General features: G+C 40.9%; 1 protein-coding gene across 1 annotated transcript in view; it reads left to right on the top strand.

Annotated features, from left to right (window-relative positions):
* The window catches only part of LRRIQ1 (leucine rich repeats and IQ motif containing 1), a 165,860-nt gene extending 158,900 nt beyond the window's left edge, over positions 1-6,960 (top strand). The window contains exon 28 of the mRNA XM_054027505.1: positions 6,928-6,960. The gene's annotated coding sequence lies outside the window, so the exon portion shown is untranslated. The remainder of the gene's footprint in view (positions 1-6,927) is intronic.
* The last annotated feature ends 5,647 nt before the right edge of the window (positions 6,961-12,607 follow it).

Consider the following 12,607-nt stretch of genomic DNA (forward strand, 5'->3'; position numbering starts at 1 on the left):
CCAAATTCATGCTTTGTAAAGGGAAACTGTACCTACTTTCCTCAGGGCAGCATTGCAAATTTGCAAAAGTTAAGAACCCTCTCCAAGCATGAATAAAATGAGAACTGTTTATGCCAACTGATTTGGCATCATTGTTTAATGTACATACTATGTGATGAGCAAAATGATAGTTTTGTCTTAACTGCTCTACAACATAATCTGTGAGCAAGTACTCTGAAGTGAATTTTGTAACAAACTTCTTTGTTATAGTATTATACTTTTATACTTATTCTGCTATTCGACAACTTAGCATTGTCGTGGTGGTGTTTATATAGCATATCCACCCAAAAGTCAAGTATGGACTATGCCAAGATATGCTGCAGCCTTTACTACATAATTTTGCAATGTCATACATTGTATATCAGATTGCACAATTTGCTTTTTCAAAGAGCCTTATTATATGATCAGAACATCAAAGGGGCACTGGGTCTGGTCAAATATGGACAAAGGAGTCTGATCCAGCTCCTATTAAAATTAATAAGACTTTCATTGATTTCAATTGGAGTTGCTTTTATGCAAACATTTTATAGTGGAAGGTACACAACTTTGTAATGTCTGATATTATGAATAGTAAGTATGGATGTCTACAGATGGCAGCATATTTATGAGACATGACATCTTTTCACTATCAATTGGGACCCTGTTCTTTACAACAGTGGTTTTCAATCTGTGGTCCACTGACCCATGGGGTCCACAGACTATGTCTAAGATTTGGGTCTGCACCTCCATTTGAGGTTCATAAATGAAATAAAGGTTGAGAACTGTAGCTTTACAACACAAAGATGTCAGATGCTACTTCCTGTATACATCAGAAAATACTTCCCAGTTAGGAACATGGTCAGAGTATTTTCAAGGAAACATGTTCCCTGGAGCTAGTTCTATTTTCTGACGTCAGAACAGGAATGTGCTGAATGAGGAAAAGCTGATATAGACTAACACTGACCCTGTAAACTGAAAACCCTTCTCCTCTCCCCATTAGTGGTTTAGCAAACCCACATCCACAAAAATCCAAGAGCATAATCTGTTAGAAGTTCTATTGTCCATATGGTGCCCCAGCACTCGCAACAACAATCCACCAACATTTCTATCTGAGGCTTATTTTTCTTTGTACATCCTATAAATCAGGAAGAAAAAATGAATGGGAATAGCCACTTAAAAATTCTTCTGGTGAGTGTATAGAATACATTCTCAGAAACCTAAAAATGCAGTGATTCCAAATTATGTTGGTCATTTCAATCCCAGAAATATACGTGGGGAGATTTGTTAATAACTGTGTCATCTACCAAATCGATTTGAAAGACTTTTGAAATTTTTACATGTATTCTCCTCTGCTCCAAACACTGAACTCTTTTTGCCTATCTAGCTTACAGCTATTTGATTTCCTTCAACACCATAGTATCTGAGCTCATAAAATGAGATTTTTTTTAACTACTTGTTTATTTAGAAAGTTTTAACAGGTTTATAGCTATTTGAATACTGCTAATCAAAACATCCTCAAATGGAGAGACTGTAACCAAAATTGAACATTATTACTCAGTTAGACTAAGATGTGTCAATGATGCTCAAATAATCTGTACTTGAATGACCAAGTACCATAATTATATGTCTCTTGTTCACGATACAGTCCATTTTACTTGTATAGTAGACAGTTATTAAACAGTAACCTTATTTTAACAAGAGATTATTCTTCAAAATGCTCTCTTCTTTTAACTGGTCCCCATTTAACAAGGCGCTGCTGTATTTACAGAAAATATATTTTGGTTGATACAAAGAAAAAAATATTCTACAGCTTTCTTTTCATGAAGGGTTAGTGCTGCATTTTACCTTAATGGAGAATCATAATTAATTTTAACAGGGCTGTCCCTTAAAGGTGGTTCTACTGTATGATGCTATAATTTTTTAAGATGCTCCCATAACTAGGATCCAGAACAGTCCACAGATACACAGGAGCATAACTACCATTTGATTGCCTACTGCACAAATTACAGGCACTGCAAAGAATGTAGTTGATTAACAGCCCTTTGATTTCAGTGTCACAGCATAGTAAGGCAGTCATGGAAATGTGTATTTATGGAGATACATTCTTTCCTTGATGAACGCCAAAGTTACTCCTATTAGCAGTAATGGAAGCCAGGTTGTACTGGAAGGCGATACCTTAAAGTGACATTGTATAATGAGAAAAATCCTTATGAAAACTAGTTTTTATTGGACGTCCCCAATAATACAGAAAAGAACTGAACCATATTATGCATGATTAGGTTGCCAAATTTCCAATCTTAGATCAAAGCTGTTTGTACTAAACTGTACTAGCATAGAAGTCTTACAGCAGCAATCTTTGTTGCTTGTTTTATTTTTTACCTGCATAAGTGGGGAAAAAACAGATTATCTAATTTTAATCTTTTTAAAGATTTATGAAAAATATTATCCTGGCTTGGACTGGGAGTTTTAAACCTAGTAAGACAAGGAACCAGATTCAGCTCTGATTTACAGCCTCTGCAGGCCTAAAAATTGATAGTGGAACCCATGACACATAATTAACTAGAGTCTGTAGGATACATTAGATAAGACTGGGATACTCGAGGGAATTGGGCATTATTCCAGTCTAAAATAGAAAAGGAAAAATTGTCCCTTCTCACACAAAGTCAGAAAAAAATGGCCTTTTTGTGTGAAATTTAGGGAAAAGACCTTCAGCCCACCTGTAGATTAACACATCCCTCTATTCCAGCTCAAGGCTGCTGACACTATACCTTATAGGTGTGGTCTTGTAGTGGTTCCTCGCCCTGTCCCCAACTGCCCTATCTACATGTTGTGCAGCAGGGGGAAACTGATCACAACTTGTAGAGGCTTTGCCTAGACCCTCGTCCCCCCAACTCACTTAGGCAACTCATGGTGGTGCAGAGGGCCATGTATATGCAGTTGTGAGACTTTCTCTATAAATACTGAAGCACTCCTGACATTTCAGCCAACCTTGCAACTGTCTTGGAATTGCCAGTAACTTGAACAGAGACACTATGTAATCGACCCTAATCCCTTGTTGGACAAGCCTTTTCTATGGGGATTTGAAACAGACAGGAGTAAAATTGTGAAGAGGAAACATGTATGGGTCACCTGTATAACAACATACAAATAGATGCCTATTTATGGGCAAATGACTGGACAGGTACACTCTTTGATAGTCTAGCTAAATAATGTTAATAAGGCAGGTTAGCAAAATTCTGCCGGTCCCATGCTCCAACTGATTAAATTATTTGTGTTTTGCTGGGATTTGGGGCTGATTGGTTGTTTTGGAACTGGAGAATTTTCATTTGGTTTTCTGTATTTCCTTTAAGCATCAACATTTACTTTCCTGCACCCATATACTAAAGAAAGCCAATAACCACTGATCACATAGTCGCCAAGTGTCCTGGTGGCTGAAATGCAATGATCTCTTCAATCTTTAGGGGCAATTGCGCAAGTACATTTTGTGCCGTAGCTGATATTTGAATGCGTAACTTATTATGTTGAAAGACCCGTAAGACCCACAACGCAGTTAGTTAAGACTTTAAATCAGCTCGTCTGGTATTTCTCTGTACAAACCAATTTTCGAGGGAAAGTTGTTGCTATGTAGCTAAGGCTTTGTTAATTAAATAAGCAATAAGAAATAAAGACAGTAACTTCTGTATTTTTGTATCGGTGTTAATTGTCTACTGCTGTGTGTCACGATTTTTAAGAGTATTAAAAAAACAAGGTTGATTCAAGTTGCTGTTGATGGAGATAAGCTATTTTCCGGCAGGATGACTGTAATAATACCTGTCATTTCAACAGGACAGGTGTTCTGCCATCATAATCATCTGCAAGAGATTAGAGAGTCTGCCTATTTGCAAAAACACAGGACTAACGTGAATTCTTTCTCTGCCCCGTGTAATGAGTTCTTTGTATTTCACCTAATTTAATTCAGTTCCTCAGCAATTTTCTTTTAAAAACAATTTTCTTAATGTGGGAAACGAAGAATGCCTGCCACAGAAAGCAAATACTATTAAGCAGATGATGGAAGTGGAGGCAGTCCAAGAAAATTAAACAGGCTCAACTAAATAGAGATTTCTAAAGACTTTTTTCCCCCTCCTCGCAAATAGTTTTTTTATTAAATTGGAACCTCTATGAAGAACTGGACTGATGAAATTGAATGAACTTTTTGCTGCTTAGGCGATGTTAGTTCACAGACGCGCAGTATAGCGGCTCCTTAAAGACCACAAAGGAATCTCTATTTTTAAAATGTCATAGTTAGAAACAGTGATCAGGTAGCTTCCTTTCTTTAAAAGTAGCAGTTGCATTCCTTATTTTGGGCCCATTCCCATTGACTCCCATTAATTTTTTGTCTGAGAATAGATCCTTTAGGCAACAGTTGTTATGTGGGGATCCTACCCACGTTGATGTCGTTTTCATTAATACTAATTTGCTTTGTTTCTGTTGCAGACCGTGCATCTTAAAGGCGGGTTGATTTCATTGAGTATATTGTATAGCGCTGCCCTATGAGGTGATTAAAGTCTGTCTCTTGATCAGGACAGCGTTGATGTTGTATTTGTTTGTATGTTCCTTATGTGGCGTTTCAGACACCAACTGGCTATCAAGGATGCGATCAATCTGGTTCTATCCTATGCCCAGGGCATGCTATCCTGCTCGCTTCAGATATAGGTCTACAGGGCTGCCCTGTGATCAAAATACAAATCAAGGCGTCGAGATCCACCTTCCCTTGTTTATTTGATCGCACCAACGATTTACTGGCACTAATGCAGAGATACACGTGGCTTATGTTTGAGCTTGACGTATCCCACTTTGCGCCATTTGCTTGTATTCCCCTGACAGGCAAACGCCTCTCCAAAGGGCTCAGGCACGTTCTGCCGCAGTGGCAAGTGGACGTGGGAGTTTTGTGTAGACAAATTACCCCCTCTGGATATTTTAGGCCATTTGTAATGCCCTGGGTTAATTTTGATTGCACAATTTCGAAACAAAAAGAATACTGTCTCTAGCTATGGACGGTGAGATGGGGCTTTATTTGCCAATATCAATATTTGTGTGGAAAGCTTAAAATACGTTGTTTTTTCCAAAAGTTAGAGTTTAAAGGGGAAAGAAAAGGACCGTGGATGAAATATCAGCAGCACATCGGTTACCCACTAAGCCCTTTTTTATTTATTTATTTATTTATTTATTTTGTATTCACCTAGGTGCTCATGGTAAGAAAAGCCGAGCGAGAACCTTTAGTTAGCTGGGAATAAATGCTCCTTTAAGCACTCAAAACGGCTCGAAAACTACAGAACGGTTCTCACCGAAGGGCAAAATAATGCTGAGACTCTCCAGATCCAAACCCTGAAAGGGTAGAATAAAATCGCTTTGTGGCTTTCGGCCTGGGCACTGTATGAGTAATGATGAAGCTGAATTACACATTTTTGAATCTGATCTAACATTTATGTTGCATGGCGAAAAGCAGTGGCCTTTCAGCTGATCTAACCTTGAAAACTAGCAGTCCCTGTCAATGTGGGTTTAAATCGACTCAATGTAGCCGTTTGTTAATGCAGGCTACATAAATAGCGATCTTTTTTTAGCCCTTGTGCGATCTGTAACCGACTTTCTTTAGCTTCGTGCTGCAAACCAAGAATTTCGACCTATATTTCATGTTGTTGTTTTTTTAAATCGTGAGATGACAACTCAGCCCTAAGCCCACCCATACCAGCCTCCGCGATGCTTTCCTGCGTCGCTGCAGTAATGTAGCCGGTATATATTTAGAACTGTCCTAATAGTAATCAAGGGCCAGCGAGGTAAGAATGTATGACCATTACGGGATCTTTTTAGGTGTGTGAAGTCTTGAATGTTTTAGAGTCCGAGTCGGGGCTAGGTTGATTCATTTTGGGGTGATTCTACATAGAGAGGATTTTTTTAAAATTTAATTTAGTTAGGAGCTTTCGAAAATTAAAACTCGCAATAAGCTCATTTTCAAAAAAAAAATTAATTCTGCTGGGAAAATGAGCAGCAAATGTTCAACTTTCACTTACTAGCGAGCTTGTTTAGTCGTGATTGGGCCTCTCTTTCTTAATGTGACTATTTCTTTGATGTGGAAAACGGTATTTGTGTTTTTCTTTATATGTATCTCCTTGATTTATTAGACAGAATGGCACGGGGGTCAGACCTCATTTCAAACAAAGTTTTTAGCTGCTGCAGAGGAGACCTACCTCAGCTATCTCCCCTCTCATTTTGAACTGGTTTATCCTTGTAAAGAGTGCGAATTGAATACGGTCCAGATGCTCCACCTCCTCTAGGGGCCCGATCCAACTCCCAGAGATGTGAAAGGAACTCTTTCTATTGACTGCAGACTGACAGTTGGAGCCGGCTCTAAAGTGGAGTACGGGACACGATCGGGTCCTGGAAACCTGCATTCTTGAGTAGCTGGTCTCATCCTTATGACACTTATTACTCAAATTTCAAACCTTTTACAGACTTGATAAAGAGCTAATATAACCCCCAGATAATATGCAGATGGAAGTCGTGTTGGGTTTGGTTTTTGCAACACACGTGAGTAGGCTTCATTATCATTTAAACTAGATCCTGTTAAGAGCTCAGTCTGCTTTTGTGGAGCATCTCTGTTGTGATTCCCTATTGAGCTAAGATTAAATCCATACCACACGCTACACAGTCTGAGACCATTTTGTTTTTAGCGAAACGTTAGGTGGTTTAAGAACAGTCATTACGTACTCCAAATGGAAACTCATCAAAGCTGGCGTAGCTTTTGAAACAATTTTGATGTTCCCTGCATGGGCAAAGCAAACTTTTACGTTCCCTACATGTGGTGTATTTTTCCTGGACATCTATTTGAGGCAAATTAAACTGACAGGGATTTTCTTCTTTTTATCTGTGCAGGTGTCATAAAAGAAATCAGCTAAACCACTAAGGTATTGTCAGCGCATCAAACGGTAGATACCACAGCGTTACTGCTATGTTGCCCTTGGCTGGATTGTAGATAGGAACGAAAAGTGCCTGACCTTGCATTCCTTGGGTTTTGGCTGTGGAATCGGGACCGGCGTAACTAGTAAATGATCCGTTTGTTTTAACTTACTACAGATAGAGATGAAAGGGATTTATTAGAGCCAGTCAGTCTTTTTCTTCTGCCAGCACAGGATTAAATATTAAAATATCAGTAAAAAACTTGATTTATCGGTACGTTCTAACTAAGCCTATGGAGCCCAGATATTAGTAATTTTTCTGAAAATATTTTGATTCAACATTTTTTTCTCCAAACTGTGAAATGCGAAGAGCATCTGTCTATATTGAACCAAATTTGTATGCGTTAATGGGGGCGCGGCGAGGGGGAAAGTGTATTCGGTCCTTTGGAAAGAAAAATCATCAGTTTGGACACGACCTGTCTCTAGAACTTAATAGGGTTGAATCGGGTCCGTTAAGTATCCTGAGTGCTTCGGTTAAACATATTCAGTTTTTTAATTAATTGAACATGAAGTTTACCATATTAAGTAACTCGTTTTAAACGGCGTGTAAATACATTTTAAAAGGCTGGCATTGTATGTTTATTATAATAATATTTGATTTGATATTTTTCCCAAACAGAATGTTTCGGTAAAATGTAAATCGGTTAATCCATATTCTACATCTATAAAATTTGGCTTCTCACAATCCCTTAGATAATTTTTGGTGAATAGTTCTCACGTCATATCATTCCTTCAGGTTGCACTTTATGTTTTATTCGCCTCTCTTTGGCTCGCCCATCGCCAAAAAGAAGGTCAAGTGAGTCATAACTAAGCTTTAGAAAATGATTCATAACACTGTAGGCTGGTGTATTTATTTTTTGATGGGCTTCACTTCAGTGCAACTCTCGAGTTATTCTGAGATAATACAAATCTATATATTCAAGCATGAAAGCGTGGGTGGGTGAAGCCTCCACAAAGGAAACAGAGGGCACATAAAATATTGAACCATTTGGCCACTTGCCATTCTACATAACATTCAATTACTTTCGTTTTTTTCATGGACTTTTTTTTTTTCCCCCGGCAGTTGACATGTTCGGTCATTTTCAAGTTTTTTTTTTTTCTCTCCCTGGCTTCCCTTACTGGTATACCTCAAATTCACTTTGTAAAATAACCTTGTAAAAGCATCCATTTTACAACCCCTATAGCTTGTCATTCCCTTATCATGAGGTTGTGTTAACAGCTCGGAAAGAACGCCGTAAGGTAGAGACGCCAACCTCTGTAGTAAGAGATTTCTCTCTGCCGCTCAACCTAAGCGAATAATTTCTCTTTTCCCACAAATATATGTCGTGTTTGCAGCACAGGCAATAAAAGCCGCTTGTTGTTTGGAAGACATCAGCGGTGTAAAGTAGATCGCTATAGTCCAGGCCAAAACACCAACCCTATGCCTGGCCCTAATCCTAGAAAAACATTGGCTGAAATAGAGGGTGGGGGTGGTCTTATTTGAAATTTACAAAGGAAATCCCTGAGTCTTACTGGTGTTTTAGTCCGCTCTCTTTGTTTAAACAAACTGAAGAACTAAGGGAATTCCCTGGAGAGTGGGACATTAATTGGGCCGTGAGCTGATGCCCATAAATATAGGGACAGGGCAAACTGGAGAGACAATGTGAGCAACTCGTCTGGGCTGTAGCTCCAGGCAGTTTGTCTCAAATAATGATGGTTGGTTCAGTGGAGAAGTTTTTCCGACACATCCAATTCCCTTTTTTCCCAAATAGGTTTTGTTTTTAAATCAGGGATCTGTTTGTGTTTGATGTTTGCTCATAATTCACTCCTGTTGACTATCTTAATTTAGCTTCCTGATCGCGCTCCTAGAAAGCGAACTGATCCCGACGGGAAGGGGAAAGGTTGCGAAAGAAAGAAAAAGAAGCCAAGTTCTGTGTTGAACACGAAAGCCCTCAAAAAAGTTCTGAAGTTCCGAAACCTCAGGGCTAGGAGCCACTTGGCAGCGGATAATCCGGGGGTTATCTCGGGGGACAGCGTTTCCCTGGCGAGCTAGCGTTCGCTGCAAGGGCAAGCGCCTTCACACCACCTCTGGCCACGAAACGTCTCTTCATCACACGCAACACCCTTTCACAGCAGGTTCAGGAGATCCTTCATCTCTTGAAACACAGCGGCACATCTGCACGCTGCCCTGCCTAGCGGGGCGGGCTGGCTGCTGCATTCAAGGAATCTGCCCTACAGAAAGATGCTTTTTCAGAGAGAGAGAGAGAGAGAGCTCCCGGCGCTGTGTGAGTTGCCCCCTTCTCTCCCGAGATCTTTAAAAGCCCTTTACATTTTTTTCTGCAACTGAAGGCAGCTTTGCACTTTCAAGTTCTGAAGAAGAATAAATTTACGAACGTGGCGCCAATTTCCGCCCCCAGTTAAGTCCTTCCACCCCTTTGAAGTCAGCAGACTGGCACGGATGTAAATGGGAGCAGAATTTGACCCCTAAACACACAATGTGTGGTGGTGGTAGTGGATATCCCCCTACCCCCCCGCGCCCTGTCTGTAACAGATTCAGCCCGGTGCTGTGCTATCATAACCAACAGCCTCTCCATCAAGGTGCTGCTCTAGGCGGGAAATGGGATGAGAAGTGGTGGTAGCCCCAGGCGCTCAGCCCCATCGCATGGGGGTTTTTCCTTAGAGCGAGAAGGAACCAAGCATCAAGGGCAAGTGAAAGTGACGGTCTCACTTCGGATTCTCTGCGGGCTGCAGCTCCCCTCCTGGTGTGCAGGAGTCACTCGGCGCTTGTTAGGAACGCTCAGAGCTGTGACATTGCCATGAACAGCCTTTCCAGCTTTGGAGACCCCCTGGCACCCAGAGAGCTATTTCCTTGCCAGCCAAGTGCCGGTGACGCGTTTATTACGGGAGTTTGCCACCAAGCGGGCCCTGAGTTTAAGCACAGAGCGAGCTTCGTGTCCCTCTCTAGCAGGCATCCCGTGCAACACAATGTGTTTCCTAGCGTCTTGGGGGAGAGTCCAGGCTTGAGGTCTGCTGGGAACCGGTTTTACAGGCAGATGCGCTGTTCCTTGTCCCCGGCTTCCCTGCAGTTTACTAGCTGCCTTTTAAGAGGGACATTTATTGGGATAAAAGTGCACTGCGGGCTGCAACAACCTTGCATGTGGCTTTCATTTAAAAGACACCGAGCATTCTTTTCCCCCAAGGCGTTCAGGGCTTTTAAGGCATATTTGTAAACAAGCTGACAAGGCTCTAGTACACAGAGATACGGATGGCCTGGGATTATTGGCCTATTTTCTCGGGTCAGCGACAGGCGTTGAGGTGGATGGCGTAGGGGGGAAATGTAACGTTCCTCACACAATTCGCTCAGGCGATTGAACGTAGCATAAGCAGGAGCAGAGAGGCGATCAGAGGGATTCCTGTGTGCGTGCTAGCCTCCGCCTCTGGCCCTGCGGCTTGGCTGAACGAGGCTTGCAAGACGTAGCTCGGGCCGAGTCCGCAGCCACAGCAGATCTGGGCCTCAAAGGCGCTCCACCAAATGTCCTGTTAAAACCAGTGATCCAGCTAGAGGAGCAAACCTAGCGCTGGACCTACCCAGGCACACACACGCCCAGGAGTGTGCCTGCCTGTCCCATCCTGCACCCGCCGCGGCGTTCTCCCCACCTTTAGCAGGACATAAAAACCCCTTCTTTAGAGTGGGTGTTTCTACTGATGGTCCAACTCCGCTCTGTCCTCTTTGCTTGTAGGTTAACTAGACCTCGACGGGGGTGGGGAGTCTGAGTCCAATACACCACATTGTTAAACTGTATAGCTTCGTTTAGGGTTCATCTAATGAGAGTCAGTTGCCATCAGAGCTTTAGGAGATCTCCACTAGAGCCCTGTAAACCAGAGAGCACATGGGCGAAAATGAGCATAGACAATGTGTAATTCAGGGGCGCTACAATGGCTGTTAGATAGTGAGAATGCCAATGCAGAGTAAGCTAGACAGCCAAGCTAATAACCTAAGGCACAAGGAAACACTAAATAGTACAGTGCTTAGGAAGTGGCATTTATATTGACAAATTAGACGGGTCTTTTAGACAGAATATGTGTTAAACGAACACACACGAATGTTCGTTTCTAGATACCCTAGAAATGGCCAAATATATATATCGACATAAATCGGCCTTGCCTACAATTCTGGTACCCTTCTGGCTTAAAAGCAAGCAGGGATGTTTATTTTAATGGTTTTTTTAAAACTTCAATTTATTTAGATGATAGAACAGCAGAGAGGAAATGCTTAAAAATGAGGGTTTTCCCCCTTTTCTTTTAACTGTTCTACACACACACACACACACACACCAGCGAAGTGGGACAATTAATAACAGGACAAGAAGGGGGGAAAGGATTATTCGGAAGGAAGAAAGTAATTCCTGCCGAATATTCAGGTCACTAAAGTAGCTTGAGGTTGTTCACTTTAGGCCCTAGCTTGTCTATCTAGTTTACTACTAACAGGTCTACCAGCAGCCAAATCAATCCATTCACATACCTATACTTCAACAGCTCACAAAAGCTTAATTTGTACAATAGTTTTCGAGATGAAAGAGGGTCCATGTTTTAGTTTGACTGAGCTACATTTTCAAATAGCCTTAAAAAGAAAGACAAGGAAAGCTGACTAGTCCTCACCTCGGGTGTTAATAAATTACACCTCTGGTGTGGGTGCTTTTAATACTAATGTGAAAATTAGGGACGTTTTTACTTGTTCTGTTTCCGCAGTTTTTTAGTGATCGACTCTATAAGATGTACTATTAGTAAATATAGCCCACATAGTGTCATTAGTTTTAAAAGGTCCGCATCGATCTCAATGGAAAATTGGGCTTAAAACTGATGTTATGACATATAAATGTGAAAAATTGAACATGATTTTGAAGAAAACCCAATCTGGAGGGACAGAAGAGAACCTTATCACTGAAATATCGATTTCTTTGAGAGGAGGAGTGTTGCAAGGTGGGAGCTAAATTTCTCTGATGATTAAATAATTAGATCATAATTCGACCGAAAGAGCAGAAAAAGGCAATGTTTCGCTTTCTACTGATTAGGGTCTTTTCTAAATAGTTTTGTCTTCAAAATATAAATCTGTCTCTTTTTCTGTTCTGAATCCTCCACGTTATGCAACGGGAAAAAAACAAGAAAGTTAAAAGCGTCACGATTTATGTGCTTTGTCTATAGGATACCTCTTTTTAATATAGGTGTTATTGTTTCTCTTAATACTATTTTTGTTGCAGTGACTCGGCGATCATTTCCCCAAGAAGCAATAAAGGGGCGACTAGACGTTTTCAAAATGTGATTCCCCCCTTAAAGTCGTTAAATGTTTTAAGATCTAGAATGCTTAAGATAAGGGAAACATTTAGTCTCTTTATACGCATACACAAAACCAGATTTCGAGTCTGCACGGTAAGTAACATATAAGGGATGGAGGAGCTAGTTTTCTCTTGGGCTAATTTCTGATGTAAATTTCTTTCATTCCTTCGATTCTCCCATTCACACAACCCAAACAAGCCCCAAAGCGTTTCGTTTTCTTACTTTGGGATCAAACTCCCCATCCGTGTGCATAAGAAGCGGAAGAAACCCCAGCTGTTAATTTC

This window comes from Malaclemys terrapin, chromosome 1 (genome assembly GCF_027887155.1).
Source record: "Malaclemys terrapin pileata isolate rMalTer1 chromosome 1, rMalTer1.hap1, whole genome shotgun sequence".
Classification (NCBI taxonomy): Eukaryota; Metazoa; Chordata; order Testudines; family Emydidae; genus Malaclemys; species Malaclemys terrapin.